This window comes from Motacilla alba, chromosome 9 (genome assembly GCF_015832195.1).
Source record: "Motacilla alba alba isolate MOTALB_02 chromosome 9, Motacilla_alba_V1.0_pri, whole genome shotgun sequence".
NCBI classification, from domain to species: Eukaryota; Metazoa; Chordata; class Aves; order Passeriformes; family Motacillidae; genus Motacilla; species Motacilla alba.
This window is the reverse complement of record NC_052024.1, coordinates 22,780,666-22,802,796: the sequence shown is the minus strand read 5'-3', so window position 1 is coordinate 22,802,796 and position 22,131 is coordinate 22,780,666.

Sequence of the window (22,131 nt, the reverse complement as noted above, 5' to 3'; positions counted from 1 at the left end):
ATATGCACAGTGCAATTGGCAGCTGAACCCTGGAGCTGAAGGCTGTGGTTGTCCAGCCTGGATGGCTTCCATGCTTTTCCTGCACAGGAATTTTAAACACGGAATGAATTTGTGCTCATAAATTTCACAGAATCACAGAATGGTTTGGGTTTGAAGGCACCTCAAAGATCATCTCATTCCAAACCTCCACCACGGGCAGGGAAACTTCCACCGGAAGGATTTCACTTGATGATGCTTTTCTAGAAGGTTTCAAACCAAACCAAGCCTCTGATGCAGTGATAAATTCTTGGAAACCCCTGCACATCTTACAGATGAGATTTTTCAGGAGCACCCATAATTTTCCTTGGCCTGTTTCCAATCCAAATGGAAAATCCAGTTGATTTTGGTGGGAGCAGAATGAGGGCAGTGCAGTGACTTCTGATAACGCCACCCTCTTAGAAAGGATGGACTGACAACAGCGTTGGGGAGAGTTTTTATGACAAAAACATTCACATCTTAGAACGTGAAGCTCTAATTCTGAAGGTCCCCTGACCTCATTCCGCATAATTTCTTGTCCTGCTGCCTAAACATTTAATTCTCAAACACACAATTTTCAGTGTATAGAGAAAAACAATCAAGACTTGAATCCCATTCAGCCAGGTTGTCTCATACAACCTCACAACCCTCTTCTTTCTAAACCAAAATAATCCCTTTATTAGTGGAGAAACAAAATTAGAGAAGAGAAATTCTGTTGCTGAAGAGCTTAAAAGCTAAATAAAAATATTCCTATGATTTCTATCCCACTTCAAATAGCTTTTGTACCATTTAAAAAGATGTCATTCAAATCTGCAGAAATATTTTGCAGTAGAACACTGCCTTGCAAGATGCTGCAGGGTAGCACAAGGTGTAAAGCTGGCAAGGAGAGAGGACTTTGAGGTCCTAGGAAAAAAGTGTTGGTAGAAAATTTTGGTGTTTGGATGTTTAAGGTCAAATAGAGCCGAAAATAATTAAAAGTTTAGAAAATGAAAATTTCAAATGGAAAATAGAATATGAGGAAAAGAGGAGAGAGAGAAGAGAAGAGAGAAGAGAGAAGAGAGAAGAGAAGAGAAGAGAAGAGAAGAGAAGAGAAGAGAAGAGAAGAGAAGAGAAGAGAAGAGAAGAGAAGAGAAGAGAAGAGAAGAGAAGAGAAGAGAAGAGAAGAGAAGAGAAGAGAAGAGAAGAGATATACAGGAAGTGAAACATAGTGGAGGATTGGACAGACTATTTTACTTTTTGAAAATGTTGTAGAAACTTTTATGGAATATTTTGGCTTTGTTTTCCTGTCATAAAAGTTTTAAACCAAACCAACATCCAGCACTGGAGGAGGATGCACCTTTCCATTTCACCAGTTTTATTTTTCTCTAATCATCAGGTTTAGTAGCGTACTTCCACTACCCCAAAATCTAAAAATCATAAAATCACTGAGGTCTAAAAAAGAACTCTTTGGCTTCTCTGGAGCTGAGCTGGCTGTTCCAGGCCGTTTAATCTAGGATCCAAACCTCCATCCCAGCGAACAGTCCATGAACAAGATCACATCATCCTGCCCATGGATCCATCCCCGAATCCCAGCAGCTGGGATCCCGGGGGGGCTCAGGGCTGCCCTCTGCTCTCCCACCATCCAAAAGTCACCAAAGCCACCACCCATTTCAGGGCAGGGTTTTTGGGTTGGTGGCTTTGGGTTTTTTTGGATGCTGATTTATTTTTAGTAGAGGAAAACGCTTCATTAGCTGGTTGTGTATAAGAAACTTTGTGACAACAACAGTTGTTCAAACAAGTCAGATTTCTCAAAATCTAATAATCTAGGAAGCAAGAAAGACACATAAAACTTGAGGGACGCATAAAAAACTCTCTGCAAAGTCTAGTCCACCATTGGATTTTGGCTCCTTTTTTAACCTTAGGGCATGCAGTATTAGCTAATAGATTTTAAACTAGATATAGCTCAGTGGAGAAGGCTTTTCAATTTTATATGCAGCAGAAAAAGCGAGTTTCCACACAGAATTTATATTCCTTGCTGAATTGGAGTCCATTTGCCTTTGATCATCATAAAGAAATATAAATCAGCTGTAGCCTTCTTTTTGATTCTTTACCATCTCCCACAGACCCCTTAGGCAGAAGAGACTCGTGTTTGCTCTTGATTAATTTGCTGTTGTATTTTTTAAAGGCATGTGCCTGTTGTGGATGTTGTAGCAGGAACACGAGGGGATTTTTTTTATGCTGGAAGCAGTGGACAAGTCACATCGTTTCCTCTTATTAGTCCCATTCCAGGAGAGGTGCAGACAAGCCATAAAACCACCAGGCTTTAAACAAATGAGGTGGGAAGTGGTGGAGATGAGGGGGTTTTATAGAGCAGCTATTATTTCACTTTTCTACTGGAAAAAACTCACTGTAATTTCTCAGCATTGCTCATAGGACTGTTAAACCTGGAATTACTTGAAGTTAACCCACTGCACATTAATTAGAGATTGCTTAGGCTAAGCTAGACTTTTCTGGAACCTTTTTAACGTATGGGGGGGAAAAAAAAATCCTTTAAAAATTCAGCTTCAGAGAAAATGTACAGAAACTGTTGCCTCCTTCCTGCTAATTTACAGAATCCTGTAAATCCTGGGTTTTAGGGAAAACCTTGCAAAATGAGCAAGGCAATATTGCATTGTAGGGATGAGAAAGTCTCTTTTTTGTCTGATGAAAGAAGGTGGGTGAATGCAGATGGAGACAAGGAGTGGGAAGGAGTGACAGGGAGCATCCAGCTGGATCTCAAACCATGAGGCTGAAGGACTTGAGGCCACCTCACACAGGAGTTATTGTCCCAAAACTGCCAGCCCTGCTTGCCTCAAACCAGAAATTCTGAGCAGCAGAGTGAAAGAGGAGTGAAAGAGTGAATCCTGCATTTATTCCACTCCAAAATCCCGGAGCTGGAGTTGGTGTTTGTGTCCCAGATTCCTGCACATGGAGCTCCTGCTCTTGGTGCCATTAGCTGGGAAAATCCCTCACTTTGCCTCGTTCCAGCCATTGCAGGTGACCAAATATTGAGTTTGGGTTGGTTGGTTTTGTTACTCAGCGTGGGCAGAGACACCCGGGGTTTGGGTGAGGACAAGGAGCAGGTGCCATGGACGTGTGTCTGGGAGCTTGGGGACAGGATCCAGGCTGAATTTCCCTGCTCATTCCAGCCCCGGGCCCCTGGCAGGAGATTGACAGAAACCAACCTTTGCTTTCATTACTATTTTTCCATTTTCATTGTTTTATCTCTCACATGGAGCACCCAACCTGTGCCTCAGAGTAAACTATAAAATGTCCCAACCCCAGGTTCACATCAGTGCTTTGTTCCCAATTCAAAGCTTTTACTTTAAGCCTCATTGAAACAAACAAAACAATTAATTTCCTATATTTCCCCTAATTTCAAGCATTAAATGCATTCCAAATTGACTCATCTGCTATCTTTTTAACATGAAAAAAAAAGTCACCAGATGGCAAATGTGTTTCAGATGTGTTGACCACTCTTCCTGAATTGCTTGGCAATGCCTGGGATTATTTTTTTCCTCTTAGGCACTGGTAACTGAGGTAGAATAGAGAAGAAAATGAGGTAACAAAGGATGGATGGATGGATGGATGGATGGATGGATGGATGGATGGATGGATGGATGGATGGGCAACTATAAGTTGTTTGAATATGATTATCACTCTTCAGTTTTAAATACTTCTCTTACAATCAATGGTAATAATAATACGTTATCAATAATATATAATCAATAATATGTATCAATATAAAATATAATCAATAATAAACCTCCATGTTGTTGAAAGAAAGAATATTAGACAGTGTGCAATTAATTTTGCAGGTTTTGCCTTGAAATTAGAAAACCCTCTTCTGCCTTCCCCAGGTCTGTAATTTGGATTTTGCAAGCTTGGCTTAGAAAAAAAGATCAGAAAAGAAAGTGGTGTTATATGTACACTCCCAGAATAAAAATGTTATTCTTGGCCACATTGTTAGCACTAAAGACAATATTAATGCATCCAGTGTTATTAAAATGTAACTATTAGTCAATATATTGATGTTGCTGACTGTCCACATTTACTCCTGCAGGGTTTAAATGCTTGAGGCTGCCTTACTGTTGGCAATAAAGATATCTAAAGTGCAGGAAAGCTACACGTTTTATGAGGTTAATCTAGAATATTTAGGTTAAATTAAGTTAAATCTGGGTTTGAAGGTGAATGGATAATCGATAAAGGAATGTCCTAAAACAAGAGGGGGGCCTTCAGCTGGTTCTTGAGCCATTAAAATGAGTTTATTTCATTTTACATTTACCTATCCTTTTATTCTCATGCAAAGCTCCCAAACGTCATTTTAAGAAGGGTTTTTGAAGTTCTTCTTAGACATCAATGACCATCAGGAATGTGGGAAAGGCAGGTTGGATTTAGGGAGTCAACTGGAACATGTGGAAGAGCCAGGCAGGTTTTGCTCTCCTCTGGGAAACTCCTCCTTGGTGTTTATCAAAACTTTATTTGAACTATCAAAACCTCAAATCTGCAAAAATAGCCTGGAAATCCCTTGAGGAAAAAAGGACTTCTTGTTGACAAAAACAGTGGTTGTGCTCCTTGCTTTTGATAATGACAGGAAAAGCTCCAAACCATCAGTTCAGTGTTGGATTTTCCTTTGGCACTGCTGTCCCCTGGGAGATGCTGTGCTGTCACATTGGGAAGTTTCTCCAGGAGTTAAAGCACTGCATTTATACCTGAAGTACAGCTCCTCACCCCCAATATTTTCAAATTAAGGAGAGCAGACTAAAGAACCTGTTTTTATCTCATTTCTTCTGCCTTTTTTTTTTTTAACTGAGAAATTAATTCAGATTTTTTTCTATTGTGCAGGCCAATGTCTGCCCAACCTGCTGCTCACTCATTCTCTATGAATACATTAAATTGTTTAATAAAGCTAAACATAAAAATTGAGAGCTACCATGGGGAATTTGAGGAAGGATTTCTGAACTGGAGGCTGCTGTTTGCCAGCTGATGTGTGCTCTGTGTGTGAGACATCTGCCTGCGCCAGCAGCAAGAACAGAATCCTGCAGGGTCAGCGCTGACAGTGGCTGCTGCTGCTCTGCAGTTCCTTGGTGACAGTGATAGATTCTCAAACAAATTGGTGCTTAGATTCCAGGGGAAAACTCCACAGCAGATCACAGCTCTGTCAGGAGGGGTCAGAGCCAGAGCCCAATGTGTGACACCGTCCTGCCACCGCCTGCCTGGCACTGTCACCCTGCCCAGGGAGTGGCTTCCTCCTCCCCTGCCTCAGTGGCACGGACTAAATGCTGAAATATCACCCCAGCCCACCCTTAGAATCATTTTAGTACACTGCTTTTCCTGTTAGTGTGGGAGACAGAAAAAGGAAAAAAAAAGAGGGATCCCATCACACAGGGACCTGTTTGTCCTGTCCTCACCACCCTTTGTAGTACCACAGGCCAAGACCAACAAAAAGGGAAATCGGTAAATTAAATTATCTTATCTAAGCAAGACCCACATTTTCAGAGAGACCCTCCTGAAGAAAAACAGGATGAGGACATCCAGGCTTGCAAGAAATCAGAGAATCTTTAACTGGCCAAGGGCTCCTACAGGCACCAAGAGATAATTTGTGAGGTACTGGGGAATATAGGGAATTATTGGGAAGCCTGATTTTGTGGCACACACATCTGGGGCACTGAGATCTGTTTCCCCCCTCCCTCCAGTGTTTTTTGAAGCAGTGCCAGGCTACACACAACTTTCTGACAACGATGCAAGCAATGAATTGGCCATCGCCAAAAATCTTCCAGTCTTTAATCCAAAAAGCATCAGAGATCCAAGAAGGGAATTCATGGACTAAGTGAAAGCGTTGGCTCTACCTAGGGCAGAGATGTTATGTCTCTGCTGAAAAGATAAATCTGCCATCAGTGAAAACACCAAATGTGCCATGGCCAAGTTACAACAGCAGAATGAGGCTGTATTTCCTTGTGTTCCTCTGATGGGAGCCATAATCAGGTGTTGTTATCCAGGATATTCAGCAGCACTGCAGCAAACAGTAACAGAAAGCCCTAAAATGGAATGCTGTAGGAACTGAGCTGATTGTGAGATCAGGGCTTCTCTGACTCTCTCCCTTCAGTGAACTTCTGCTCTGGGGTAACCTGTGCTAAAAAGCCCCAGTGTCTCTAAGCAGGGTCTCTAAAAAACAATGCTGTGGGGAAAAATTGCTCTCAAGGGCAGGAAAACAGAATTTCTTACAGGCTTTTGAGTTTATCATTAGAGGAGACAACCCCAGTTTGTAATTGTCAAGCTGTTTGTGATGATTCCCATTTATTTGGGGTGAGACTGCTGTGGGCAGGTGGCAGAAATTCCATGCTGGTTGTGTGTGGAGGGTGTTGGCAGCCCCAGAAGCTGTCCCAGACTGATGCGGCCCCCCCAGCTCCAGCTGCCAGGCTGTCCAGGCAGTTCCACTGGTGTTTGCTGCCTTCTCCACCAGCTCTAAATCAGAGCCTGGATCCCCTCACCTTGTCACCAAGGCTGGGGAAATGGTGATTATTCTGACAAGGGGATCACAGCAAACCTCTGTGCTCTCCCACAGCAAATCATACTTGCTCGTGGTAATTGAGAGGTGCATTTCTTTCCGCTGATGACTTCTGTCTTTGGAGAACTGGAATATTACTCCTTTCCTTCCCTCACTTGCACCAAATGAGCAGGTGTGGAGTTTTATCCTTTGCCAACCCTGTAATCTGCTGTTATTTCCACAAGGTAGCCCTTTGAGTCAGGTGTTTCAGCGCCAGTGATTCGATTCCTTGAGCAATGTTTACATAAATAAAATATGCCAGAGCAATCCAATTTGGGGCTTACGTGATTGCCTTCCTTCCCTTTGATCCCCAAACACTTGAAATGTGATTCCTCTCCTCAGCGCTGATCTTGTCAAACAGAAACATCCCGAAGCTGCAGTCAGTCCAGACCCATCAGTTTTAACAACCTTCACTCGCAAAAATAAAATCAAATTAAATAAAAAAGAAATTAATAACCTTATTCCTAGGAAAGTGATGAGTGGAACAATTTTTTGCGCCTTTAAATTATTGATTGCCCGTAAGCATCTCATTTCAAGCCCTTTCAAAGGGGAAGCAAACAAGAATGTAATTTACAAATATAAAAATCGGTTTAATGAAAAAAGTCCATAAGACAAATTGATTATGATTCTGGTATGGTTTTGATGAAGAATACTTTAAAATTATTTTGGAAAATAATATTCGAGTTGCATTCCTGAACTCGTTATTGACTGAGCTTCCCGACGTACATAGAGATGAAAACTAAGAAGAGAAAGCTGATTAGAGAACGACAGAGATTTCCTAAAAGGGAGATTTACTGAAATGGATCCTTCCTTGCTAAGGCTGCAGAATGTATTTATATAAGTGATTCACCATACGGATGTGGGAAAATGTTCAAATATTTGTGTATCAAGTTTCAGACTCCCATAAATGTTTGCCACAGAAAGTAACACCGACTATAAAATCTCTCTTTGCTATAGAAAGCAACGCCGCCTATAAAACATCTCTTGGCTTCAAACTGTGCATTTAATTCAGGAAACCCAAAATGACAGCATGAACCCAATACAGCAGCATTTTTATTTTTTTTTTTGCTACCTGGGTAGTAAATATGCATCATGAATTCCTGACAAGACCTTTCCTGCCCAGCCTGTGTTTCCAATTCCTGCATCAAATGTTTTTCAGATGTTGGAATTATAGATCCTGCTAGGGCTTGGCCTAAAAGTCAGCACCAGCAGCAGTTTGCGAGGGGCTGAGTCTGCCACAAGAAATCCTCGTGGTCTTGCTGAAAATTCCCCATGCCAGCCTTCCTGGGCAGGGAAGAGGAATCCTGTGGTGGCTGTGGTGCAGGATCTGCTTGGTACAGCTCAGGGTTAAGAAAGGAGGAGGAGCTCCAAATTAAAAGATAGATTTTATAAACTTTGATTTTAATATCTACTAAAAAATGTCCATGGGGCCATGTCCTGCAGCCAAAATATCTCTGGATAATTGGAATAACGTAGAGCTACCACTCTTCTCCCCCAGGATAAAAAAAGAGCTGCCTACCCAGAGCCCGGGTGAAAGAGAGCTTGAATGAAGCCAAAACTGGCAGAGCATCACCAAAATTGCACTAACATCCCTGAAATCATGGATTGGTTTGGGTTGGAAAGGAACCTTAAAGATCACCTTGTTCCAACCCTGTCCATGGGCAGGGAACCTCCCACTATCCCAGGCTGCTCCAAGCCCCACCCAGCCAGGCACTGATGAACAAATCCCAGTTACAGCAAAACCCTGTATATTTAAATAAAGTTACTGTTAGATTTACCCTTCTGTTCTTACTCTGCAATATAACAGATTGTTCTTTTTCAGCATGATGAAGTCGAATAATAAGGAAGAAATTTGATATCTCAATATTTTGTTACAGTTTGGAAAACAAGAACCTGAGGAGAAAAATGCTGTGTGACGTAGCCATTGCTGCAAACGTTGTGTGTTAATTTTGATAATTGAAAATTGCAACCCAGCATAATTATCTGACATAGTTAATTTAAAAAAAATACTGCTGCTGCAGTGTAAACTTAAAAAGTGCTGAAATTTGGGAATACCTTCTTTGCTGAGAGGTCAGGGCAGGGTATTACCAGCTGAAAATCCTGTCATTATTCCCAGGGCTGCAGTGCAGCTGGGGTAAAATATGACACACTGCCATTTACCAGGCACCAAAAAATCATAAAAATCCCTTTGAATCATGTAATCACGGGTACCTCTGGGACAGCCTCTTTGTCCTAAAGAAGAAGTGAGGATATTTTGGAAAACACATCCACTTTATGTCTTCATCCAAGGAAACAACCACAAATCAATTGGATTAGAGCCGTGCCTGGGCGATCCAGGAGTTAAGGTTGTGCATGTCAGCATTTCTATTAGGCTGATAAGTAACCTGCTGTGAAAAACCTCAGCAGCAGCCTGCATGGGCTCTGCAAATAAGTTGTCTTATTATTTCCTCCAAATTTTAAATCATTGGTCGTTTGGAACTCGTGTCAGCTTCATTTTGCTGCTGTGAGCCTGCCAACTTCAAGAACATCCTTGGTTTCAGATATTTATACCTGAAATACCAGGTGTGGGTTGAATTTATCTGCACAGGCTGGGAAAATGAATGCTCAGCTGGTCCCTGTTGGTGGTGATGGAGGAGTTAAGGCTCCCAGCAATTTTGTGGAATGTAAGCTCTAAAAATTTATTAATAAAAAATAATCCAGCAAGTTTAGTCATCCTGGGTTTCTTAAATGAAAAGATCTTTAAATATATACACATAGAGTAAATATTCAATGAAAAATGATTCACAGATGCATTTTTAAAGCTTTTGTGACAGGTTTTAATATAAAGTTTAAACAAAATTACCAGAATAAAGCTTGTGGATATTGAATTCCTGACTTTGGTGTTCTTTTAAGAATATATGATCTGTTCAGCAACAGAGATAAAAAAAGTATTGCAAAATTGACAAGATCTTAAATAGGCCAAATTAACCTTGAAGGGAGAAAAAGGCAAAGCTACACAAAGTACAAGGGGAAGGAGAAGACTCAGTAAGTCACAGGCTGTTGTTTCATGGCAAACACTGAGCGCAAAGCCATCAGACATGAGGAAAAAAAAGGGGAACATTTCACACAAAATATTTTTCCAGTCACTCCCATGGAAATGAGGTCAGTCTGGGAGTTCATTTTCTTTGATGCCCAGAGTCCCAGAGGGGCTGAGGTTGGAGGCACCTCTAGAGATCAATCCCTGCTGGAGCAAGGGCTGGGCTTTGAAAATCTCCAAGGATGGAAACTCCAGCACCTGGCTGGGCTGATCCTGGGCTGATCCTTGCTGATCCTGGCCTTGACCTCCTTCTCTTGGGCTGAAGCACAGCTTTGTGTTTCACCTCGTGCTTGGGGGCTCTTGGCCATCACTGGGCACCCCTGAGAAGAACCTTTGGACCATCCCAGCTCACTCAGCCTCTTGCTCCAGTCCCTGAATCATCTTCCTGGCCCTTTGCTGGAGCTGCTCCAGCATGTCCTTGCCTTTCTCAAAGTGGAGAGGTCAGCACTGCGCCTTTGATGGACTTTGTGAGGTTCCAGGTGGTTTCTCCAGCATTCCCAGGCCCTGCTGGATGGCAGCCACTCCTCCCAGCCCTGTGTCACTGCAGACCTGCTGAGGTTGCATTTTGCTCCCTCGAAAGTCACTAACGAGGAGGTTAAACAATGTCTGTACCAAGGGAAGAACCTGCTGTACCCTCAGATATAATAAATTAGATTTCTACATGAAATAAGTGTTCATTAAATGAAAGTGATGCACAACCTTTCTCCATTTTCCCCCTCACCGGCACTACAGACTAGGACACAAGTGCACCTTCAGAAACAAAATTAATATATTCAAATAAGGGTTTTGCATCTCGAAAACAAGCTCTAAATATCCTTTAAAATACATTCAATCTCTTTTTAAGCTATCAGGAAGGAACATTCAATTTGTTAGCCAGCTAACCGAGCAAAAAAAAGAATTTACATACAAATTTTTAACAGTGTGTTTGGAAATTAAATCTGGGTTGTGCTGACCTCTCTGCCAGTGCTAAGCCCAGGGACCAGCTCTACTTTTTCCCTATTAGCACCCAGAAAAAAGGTGCTTTTGGCAAAGCTTCTTTGGGAACTCTTTTCAAAACTGCGCGAAGAAGTTGAAAAATAAAATCTTAATTGTTTGGCTTGCAGTTTGCCCCACAGAATATTGATAATAATGTTTTATCTAAGATAGTTATAATTGGTTTCTTTCAGGAAGCCACATTATAATCACATTAAGACACTTCAGGGTGTCTGCCCTAACAATGGCAGGTCCTGCTGGGTCTTATTACTTAAATGTGCTCGCAGTGGCTCTCCCTGCTGCTGCCTCATTTATCTTTCCTGGGCAGAGATTGATCCCAACTTTGCCCAAGTTGTATTTATTTTGCTAAGCAGAGCAGTGATCGATGCCATATGAGCTGAGACAACCAAACTCATTTTTCTAATGAGAGATTTTCCAGAAAGCCTCGTGAAATTTATTTATTTGGATGATACCTTAGATTTAATTACTCCGTGCAGAGAGCAAGATAATATCCAAAGGATCAAACAAGGATAATTGTTTCTCTTGTTTGGCAAGACTCTGCAGGAAAATTTGGGTATTCTTGGGAGGTTAATGAGAGTCCAGGCTCATGGGCTGCTCATCCCACAAAACCAGACACGTCCAGTTGGGCTGGTCTGACACTGTTGTAAGACACATGGATTAACTGGGAAAAAATATTTGGGAATACAGCACTAAACGACATGGCTAGAGACCAGCCACTTCTTTCTGTGGCAGCCCTGTGGTGAGTAGATGGGAATGTGCTGATGTGAAAAGGGGCATTGAACACTTCTCACTGAATTGCAGACACCCTCCTCTGTAAAAGTGCATGGAAAAGCAACCAGCAGCCTCCAGAGTGCTCCAGCCAGATTTTGGACACCATTTTAGCACTGAAATTATATTAATTTCACCAGCTTATTGAAGGGTTTTTTTTGAGGCAGAAAACAGCCAAACACAGTAAAGTGTGTAGAATTTTAAAGTTGCTTTAATGCTTGATTTTAAAGAAATTCCTCAGTCAGCCAAGGCCACTCTGGGTCCCATTCTCCATCCCACCACTCCTGAGTGGGAATTCTCCTGGAGCACAGCCCAAGGCCTGCAGCAGTCCCCCAGGGGGACTCGCCTGAATTCTCAGGTGCCCAATAAAGGGTGAACTTATCTTTATGATCAGTGCCAGCACCAAAATCCTCCCTCTTCTCCAGCTTCTGTCTTTTCCAAAAGTGGCAGGAATTCAACCTCTCTGTGATCTCCATCTCTTTGTTAAATTCCATTATAAATACTTCACTGCCTAAAAGCCCATTAGTACAGATACCTGGGGAGGTAAACAGACACAAGTGTGCAATCTTTATATATATATATATATATATATATATATATATATATATATATATATATTTATAGTTTATATCTGTAGCTCATGCATCTCTAAAAATAATTTTGACCTTGGCCACATTACCAATCTTTTCCTACTTCTCCAGGAACATTAGAAAGTGAAATCCTCACTAGCAGCAAGAGCAATTAAAGCTAATTTTGTCTCAGACTCATTCTCCAAGTGACAAAGCACAAAGCCTGCATTTTGTACAGGTGAAGCACCAGCAGTTTGGAAACGAGGTGTTCAGGTAATGAGTGAATTCCCTCCTGGTTTGTTCCGTCAGCATGGCCTAAATCAGCTCTGTACCTCCCTTGTACCCCAAGCCGGCAGCAGAAGCATCAAACACGTGGCAGTGTGTAGAAACCTTCAGAAAAATATGCAGCAAGGGGTAGAAATGAATTCCTGATGCTCCACAGGGTGGTACCTCTCTTCTGGGTGGTAATCCAATCCAAACTGTGGGGCTTCAAAAGCTGAAAAGGAGGGAAACATCCTAATGGGGGATAAACAACATTGCAAAACATCCTGATGTGGGATAAACAGAATGGCTCTGAGGATCTTCTGCAGAGAAATTAAAATGGAAACCACACATTAATGCTGTTAATGGTGCTTTTTCCAAGAGTTTTCTTCATATTGCAGGATCCAAGGGCTCGAGTTCCACATTAATATCTGGTTTATGGTTCCCTCTGCCCTGGAATGAGCCATAATTTCATTATCAATTCCAGACATCCCTGTCTGAGATGAATTTTCGGTGTTTACAATGCTTTTCAAAACAGAGCTAATGAACTGTGTGTTTTAAAGGATTCTGGGGGGTTTGAGGGCAGGCCTGGTATTAGAGACAGAAAGGGAATGGCAGCAATAAAGCTCAAACGATGCCTGGTGTACAAATAAAAGTTGCAAGCAGCAAGTGCTGTATTTTTGCATAATCGTGACTCAGATGAGTTCTCTGTGAGCAGGGAGGGGAAACCATGAAATGCTGCTTCATGAGAGAAAGGAAGAAGTTCTTTGTGAGAAAGGAAGAAGTTCTCCATGCTGGGATCATTCTGCCACCAACTCCCCAAATATCTAAACTCATCCAGAAATTATACCCTCAAATTCAACATGCACATTAAAAAATAAAGAAAAATTACAGATATTCACAATTTTCTAATTTTTTTTTGTCCTAGAAATTCTACTTTAGTCTGATTTCTTCCATCTCTGAATATTTTTTGTGTTTATCCTTTCTCCTTGTTTGGCTGAGCTGCCTCCTGCAGCCTCAGCTCTTTGCCTGCTGCTCCTTTGCCCGGACACATTGCTCAGATTTGATCACAGCTAAGAGCAGAGATCCCACTTACATTTCCACTTCTGATCACTCTCAGGTCTCTCTCTACCTCAGCTTTTCACATCTCCACACTCTGTATATCTGTGGAGATATTTCTGATAACTCCATGTGTCTCTCTGCTATTTCATGCTTGGAATTATTTTGTTTTCTCATAATGCAAGAACCTCTCCTTCCCTCATCCCCTCTAGAACATCCAAATATCTTCTTTTGTGTTGGATCAAGCCCTTCCCTTCGGTTTGGAGCATTTTCTACAAATTCATTTCCCACACTTTTACTCAAATTATTTAACAGCTAGTTCTTACATCCCTTATAGTCTTTCTTACCCCCTGCATCCTTTCGCAGGTCCAATTATTCAATTATTTTTTAACTGCAGAAACATTCTGCACATCTTCCTCAAAATCTTTTTTTTTTTAAATTTCTTTTTTTTTTTTTTTTTTTGCGTTTAACATACACAAAGATATTTGGGCAGATGAGACTTTAATGGGAGCAAAATGATCTGTAGCCCCCAGATGCAGGCTGTAAATGCACATCAGCGAGGAATATGTACATTAAAACCAAGGAAATTGGAGAAATTTACAGATATTCTGGGAAAATCCTGACCTTGAACTGTCTGTGGCTGGTGAGTGCTGTAACAAGGCTGTAAAGCTCCAGCATGTGCTGTATCACAGCATGTTCTGTTATCAGCACCTTTGGAGATGACAGGAAGAAACATTTTTTTTTTTTTTTGCAGGATCAGTTCAGTCAGCCTAAACCAGACACTTAAAATAGGTCAAGGAATTGTTAAGTTGCAGCACTTAGTAGTCATTAATTTCAGTGATCAGCTCAAATGCAGATGTCTGCACTGTCAGTGGGGGAAGTTTGGTGATGCAGAGCTTTAGTGGGATTTCCCTCCTAAGAGCTTCTCCCTCTTTTTCAGCTCATCCGCTAATAAACATTTCTCCTTGGCTTTATGGTAGAAATCCTGACCAAGACAAGCAAAAATTGCTATTTCTGCACCAAATCAGATGAGAGGTGGCAAGGGCAGGGGGATCCCTCACAGAATTTGCAGGAAAACCCTCAGTGCACAGCCCCCTTTTGGTCTCCCAGGTTTTATCCCAGGTCTTACACCTGGACAGAAGGTTATGTAAAACCTTGTCCAACCACCCTGGGCTGCATCTTCAAAGCAGGTTCATCCTTTTCCTGGAGATCTGTGTCACACTTTGTTTTAATCTGTGGCAGCCTGACTTTTAGCTTCCCTAGCAGCTGTGAACACGCTCAGAATTATGTTCTGGAGCACGGTGGGTCTATTTTGCCAGTAAAGGATGAGCTGTTTCCAGAGGAAATCATTCTCCAGGTCCGCATGTCCTGCTTGCTTAGCTCCATAACTTCTCCCTGGTGGGCAAAGCCTTCAAAGGTCACAGTCAGTGTGTAGATAACCTAAAATTGCTCCCAGATCTCCCTGCTGCTTGTCTGACATCTCTGCAGTGGGGCATTCTCCTCCAGGTGAGGCCAGGCCTCTTTATCCCTATCATTATTCCAAGAAGGGCAATTCAGCGATGCTTTCCCATCTGGAGCTCTCTTTTCTGGTTAAAATGCAAAGCTGAGTCTGAGACAGGATCATTTTATCAGGTTAGGGAGAGCTCCAGGAGCACTTGTGGGATTTTTCCCCTCAGGAAGGATTTAACATGAGGAATGGCTCCTCTAGCGTTGCTGGGGTGGATTCTCTCAGGTGAAGGACCTGCAGTTTTATTAAATTAACTTTATTTTGTTCATGCAGGGGTCCAGACTGGAAGTATAGAAGAAGACGTGGAGACTCCAAAGGGACAACCAGGAAAAGCTGTGTGGAAAGGGCCAATTATCAACATCCAGGCCAGGAACGCTGTTAGAGAGAGCAAGTTGTGAGTCCACACTCGGATCTCTCCACACAAACAGATCCACTACAGAGCATTGATGTGCAGAATTTTAAAGCTGGTACCTCTGTATATTCCTCCATCCTCTTGCTCCAAAGGAGATTATGATGAAATGTATCTCAGTGTTCCCAATCCAGCCCCAAAAACAGGGGGAGACTCTGGAACATGACTCTGTGAGCCTGCACCAGGCACACAGAGGTGAGAGGAGAAACAAAAGGAGAGAAATCAGGATCTGACTCTGTCCAGGTCCTGAATAAATTGGGGTCCAGACACAGTCCAGGGTAATTAATTGCCCTCTACAGCTTCATTAGTTTCTGTTGGCTTTAAGCACTCGCCTCTTAAAATTCTTGCCCAAAGCCTGTTTTGGCATGTTCTTTAATGCCTTATTTTTTCCTTTGGAAAGTGCTGGCACTCAGTTTGTGTAGGGAACCCTGCACTGAACAAAACCCCCAGGAGACAAAAAAGAAGGAGTTGGTGGCAAAACACCCTTTTGTTTTGAGAGAACTTGCCCTGAATTCAGCAGAGTTTCTGCTCCCATTTTTCAGAGGTGAGAGGGACTTGGCCTTGGTCTCATGGGAGCCTGGGGAAAGCATTTTCCTTGCTGTGCCTTCAGCTAAAAACTCTCCTTGGATATCACCCTGAGCTCAAAAACCAAAATCCTCATAACCACTAATTTATAAAGTAAAATAAACTAATTGAAGCAAACAGCTTAAAGAAAGACTTTCAACTTATATGTGTGTATGTCTCCATACAGTGTTACGATTTCTATCATGATTTTTAAACAGCTTGAGTGGCTTCAGAAGGAATTTCCAGACTTGGGATATTTTTCATGATGCTTGGGTTATTTCTTCTGCCAGAATTTCAGGAATATGATTTTTATAGGGATATTTCATGTTTTAAAATTCTCAAAAGGAAGAGTAAATAACTTGCTGCAGGAAAAAAAAAAAATCAAACCTGGGAAAAAATATAAACATTTATAGCTGGATGCATGGAGATACCTGAAGGAAGAGAGAAATAACAGGAAAATGAAGATGTCCAATGTGATAAATATCATTCAGTATTACCCCTGTTGTTCTCCATGCACACATCACTTCAAGTGCATTTTGCCTGTGATGTTTTATTACAGATGTTTGCTTGTGATCATTGCCAGTCTCCTGGTACATTCCAGTGCCTGCACACTTGGTTTTTCTGTGCTGATGCTGCATTAGGTCCTTTACTGTCCCCAGTTCAGTCCCTCACAGCACTGAAGGGGAGTGCACAGCCCTGAGACAGAAGTCTGGCACAACTCAGAGACAGCTTGTTAGGGCTTTGTCCAAAATAGACTTGTCTGACTTATTGCAGATTAAAGGAGCCTTCAGGGGGCCTGGTTGCTGTGTTCATTGAGGAATGCATTTGATAATGCTGTGATTATAGAAACAGACACTTTAGCTTAGTTGACCCGTCCTGATTTAATTATTTTGCTGTGCAGAGCCTTTGCTGTGCAGCCAGGTGTCCTCAGCAATCAGAGTCAGGTACCAGCATCCTGATGGACTCCCCTGGCACCAAAGGCGCCCCCAGGTCCCAGTGAGCTCCGTGCCTCCACCCATGGATATGCAGAGCCTGGGATGCTCTGCCTGCTCTCTCCAAAACCATCCCCAGGACACAGGATGAGCCAGGGCTGCCTCAGCTCCTGAAAATCGCCTGGAAGTCTGTATAGCAGTGTCTGGCTTTGAAAAGCCAGGTGTCTGCTGAGGAAGGCAGGAGCCTCCCTTGAAATCGAAAATGTAAATCCCTTCCCTCTGAATTATTATAATTTTGAAATTAAGGGGCTCTCAGGCAGAGATATGGGAGTAGGAATAACAGTTCTTTATTAGGGAAAAAAATTAAAATAAAAATGCAGTAATACAAAACAACACTGCCAGAGTCAGAACAGGCCCTGGCCCCTGTGGGTCAGGGTGGTGGCAGCAGTGCCATTCCAGGGTGGCTCAGCCCTCCTGCAGTGCCAGCTGTGGCTCTGCTGGAGCAGGGATCCTGGACAAGGGGGGAGTTTTCCTCTGGAGCTCCAGAGCTGCTGGAGATGGGCCTGGTCTCCCTCTGGGAATGCAGGGGAGGAGAAAGATGCTCCCCTGGGAATGCAGTGGAGAAGATGGCAGGATGAACTAAAGCTTCATTTCTTCACTGGAGGACTGTTTAAGCTTTGGAGGAGTCTCCTCAGGGCAGAGATGGAGTCACCATCCCTGGGACTGTTAAAAGAAGAGTAAGTCACAGACCACAGAAGATTCTGGGTGGAAAAGGACCCACCAGGATCATCAAATCCATCTCTTAAGTGAATGGCTCATTGAGTTAAGTATTTTGGTGATATGGTTTAGTGGGCAGGGGGGATTATGGCAAAGGTTGGACTTAAGGAGTCTTGGAGGCCTTTTCCAGCCTTAATGAATTGATGATTTTATGGTTGATGCTTTTGCTCCAGCTTGGGGCATGTGTGGAGGAGAGCTGGAAATGATGGGAAGGTTGGACAGGGCTGGATTTGCTGGTGCTGCCCTCATGGAGCTCTGCATCCTGCTGGCTGCACGAGAGAGAGCCTCACTCAGCAGGCCCTGGCTGAACGCACCCAAAATCCCCCCAAAACTGGGGCAGCACATCAGCAATCCTGTCCTGCCCCAGGACTCACACACAGGAATCAGAATAATGGAATCATGGAATGCTTTGGGTTGGGAGGGGTCTCAAAACTCATCTTCCACCTCCTGCCATGGGCAGGGACAGCTTCCAGAGACCGGGAACTCAGCTTCTCCCTTACCACCTCCAAATGCTTGTTAATTAGGGAATGTCGTTGTTGGTTGCAAGATTTTTTTTTTTGGCACAACATTTCTATTTGCAAAGTACAGGTGGCCTTTAAGGGAATGAGACCCAGGAGATTTGAAGATTCCCTTATTCCTGCTCAATTTGAAGTTTATGTTGTTTTGCATGAAGGCCTGGTGGTACCTCAGCATTCTTAATCTACCAGCTGCAGGTCCTTTAAAACAGAGGGACTTCAGTCTCGTCATTTAATTTAGTCCAGGTTTGAAAGTTTTTGCAGGATATCCGTTTAATTCATTTTTAATTCCTTTATACATTTTAAATTACATTATTAGAGTGCTTGTGTTGAAATTCACCTGGAGTGCTGCACAGAGATAATTAGTTAAAGTAGAAGGAGAAAGCCTATTGTGTTGAGGATTACTGGAATTCAAAATATTCCGGGTCTTTCACTTCAAGATTGCACACTAATATGGTCCAAATGCAAATCTGCAAACGCAATATTAACCTGGCAAGTGTGAATGGGAAAGAACAAAAAGCCAAGCAAACACCCACTTTCCCTGGGAATCACAGAATGCTCATTATTAGACCTGAAGCAGTAATGACACTCCATCTGAATCTTGATTAAAAAATTAATTGCTGGCTCACGATAAAAATAAAAATAAGAAGAAAAGGATAAAACAAACAAGAAAAGTTTTTTTTTTTTACAGAGCTGGAATTAATTGAAACACAATGAATTCCCAAATCCTGCAGTGTAGAACTTATTCTAACAGCCTGAGCAGTCATTTCCCACTCCAGCTCCAGAGCACGGGTCAACAAACCCTGGCAATGGCAACAATTCCAGACACATTCCTGTTTCTAACAGACAGAGCTCATTTGCTCTTTATTTACACTTGAAATTGAAAACAATTATGTTACATTTATGCAGTGGACCTGCAAATGTTAATTTTACTGATTTGCGTCTCTGAATTTTAGGGGGTCTCCTACTGAGCAGTGGAGGACAACTTTGGTTTCTTCTGGCTCGCCCAAGAAAAAAAATTGCTGCTTGGAAAAGCTCAATTTGTTTTTAATTCTTTGCTCCCCTGATGACCATGCCTCTTAATTGGTAATAGCTCAGAGTTCAGAACCTCACTGCTCACCAGAGAGGAGTGAAGTACAAACCGAGCTCTAGAATGGACTTTGGAGAAAGGTTTGGAGATTATCTTGCTCAAAGCTGATATTGGGCCCAGTTAGGAACTTTAATACCATTTTGCTTCCCTGGGAAAACAATGGATTTCACTGCAGCCTGGAAGGGAGAAATGCTGCTCGGTTCCTGGTGAGTTGTATACATGATAAATTTAAGCAGATGTTTGTTAAAAGCTCCCTGACTCACTGATCTCTAAAAAAAAAAAGGAAAAAACAAAGAAAAATGAAAAGGAACAGAATCATGTTGGCTGTGTTTTACACGAGTCCTCAAATGCTGTAGGGGAGGAAATGGGAGCAAAACAATACTTGGAATGAAAGATATGAAAATCTTAAAATCCAAAGTGCCTTGTTATTTATTTATACCCTAAGGCACGTCCAAAAAAATAAAAAGATAAGTAAAATTTGGTGAAATAGTAAATGAAATCTATAGAGCAGCAGAAAAGTTTTTTTGGAATAGGGGATTTTGAAATTTGGAATTCTCACAAGAATTTAGAAAATGGAATTTTTCTAATCAGACATAAACACTGAGATGTAAGGATTAATCAGATATATTTAATCAGAATTATAGTTGAGGCTTTTTTTGGTCTCCATCTTCAGTGGAGCTTCAGGACAGACCTCAGTTTTGATGAGGTTTGTGTGAGGATCTCAGCAACAGAGGGTCTCAGAATTGAAGACAAATTCCTAATTTTCCACTGGAAAACCACAGAAACCATGGATTTGCTCATACATTTGAGATTAACCAGTGTTTTTCTATATATATTCCTCTGAACCTGGATTTCTTCTCTATGGTTTTACCATCTGTTCTGATAAAAGAGTTCTGGAGAATTTAAGTGAAAGATAATCCCCCTCTGGTACCATGCACTGTCCAAGGACAAAGATCAAACCTGGCAAGAAAGGAAATTCCCTTCTCTGCAGAGGAAGTGACTTACCTGTATCCCACAAAAGGATCTGGAAACTGAATCTTCCTTTGGACACCACGATTCCAAGGCATCCTTGGAGACTGCCCATATTCCAAATTCATCTTTGTTTTGTCTAACAGTCAAAATAAGGCCAACTGTCCACTTAGAGATGACCAGCACTCTATGACTAAAGCCCATCAGTTCCTGAGTTAAAAACTGAAATATTCTGTGGGTAGCATAAAATTTCTTTGTCTTTTGACCACATCATCCACAGGACCCTTAATCCCACATAATTTAAGTCAAGTGAAGAATTTGTCCAGCCCATGGCTGCAACATGGAGCTCACAGAAGGACAATTCAAAGGTACCTTCAAAGTTCCTCCTGTGTGGGGAACTTGATGGATCCTCATTTCCCAGGCTTTCTGCTGGGCTGCTCTGATGGACTTGCACAAGGAGAAGGAAATTAAATCCTGTTTTCTGTCTTCACTTTTCCTTGAGGTAGCTTGCTTCAACTCTGCAGCAAAGTGTCATTTACAAGGACATTACGAATTTGCAGAGCAGAGAAAAACCCCTTTGGGGGGGATGGAGGATGGGGGGAATCTCCAGTTCCTGAAGGCCCCATCAGTTTCTAATGGCCTTGCCTTTCTGAGGGGAAGGGATAGATGGTGCTCCTGTGGCAGCTGAGGAATTTCAGGGACATTTTTCAGTCTGTGCATGAAAAATGTGCAAAACCCAGTAAAGCCAGGCTGTGTTTGTTGCTGCTGCAGTAACAACCACCAGTAAATCTGAATTGCTGGCATGGGCCTGATTCAGAACCTTTTAATGCCTTTACAAGACCTGCCCGTGCAGACAGCTGGAAAGGGGGGTTGTTTTCCCTCGACCTATGTTCTTTTTGAGCATTCTGGGTTTAGTTTTTTATATTTGCGGCAAGCTGAAATGTCAGAATTTCAGGTCTCCATCAGACAGGTCATCAATAAATCATAACGATCTAACGCGCTCGCGGCTGCGCTTGTAAAAACTTCTCACCCCAGCAACTCACACTTGTTGCCTGTCTGAAGTACTTTAATCCTTTGGGAGCAAGGGAAAATCATCTCTGCAAAAGTGTGATTAGAGCTGGAGTCTCTCACCATCCTGCCTCAAAAGATCTGGGCAAATGAAGGTTTTCAGGGCATTTCTGCACGATCAGCCCTTTTATTTTGCACACCATCATTTAATTTTCAGAATCTCGCCCATCACTTTGGGTGACTAGATTTTGCTTTGTTGGGTTGCTCTTCACCTTTTTTTGGCCCTGACCTGCCTGGAGCACTGTTCTGACCTCATGGAGAGCTGTGTGGATCAGCTTTGGAGCATTCCTGAGCCTCTTCTCCCAACTTCAACCAAAAGCTCAAACTTCCAGCTCAGAAGTTTGTAGCTTTGGATGCTGGTCAAAAACGATGCTGTCAAGCTAACATAAACCATCTGCTATTGTATTTACCATTTTTTTTGGCTCTCTATATCTCCCTGGTTCAGAGGCAAGTCCTTCTGCACAGTCCTTGAATGCTAAGTCTTGGACGGAAGAGACAAGCCACAAACCATCAATTTAACTGGGCTCAGGGAAGGTAGAACAGCAAAACACCTCCACAGCCACCTGTGAGATCCTGGGCCTGTTGCACGCTGAGGTGGCTGCACAGCCTTGGTTCCCCCAGACTTGGAAGGAGAATTGTTTTTGTGATGACGACAAAGACACAAGCACAGATTCAGAGCTTTATATTTTTCCCTATGGAAATTTATATCAGTGCTTCCTTAACCAGATAAAAATATTACCAATGTTTATCCATTTGGTTGAAAGCTGGATCTCAGCTGGAGGGTTTCTTTAGAATGTGAGCACTTCCTTCAAAGAGAACACGGGAAACACTTTTATCACAGCATTTTGGCATGTTTTTTTTCTTTTCAGGTGGGGTCAGAAAGGGAAAACCCAAACAAAAGGCAATGATGATGCTGCTGAGAACCTGCTGTAGTTGAAGGTGTTCATTGCAGGGGGTTGGACTTAAGGGATATAAAGGTCCCTTCCAACCCAAA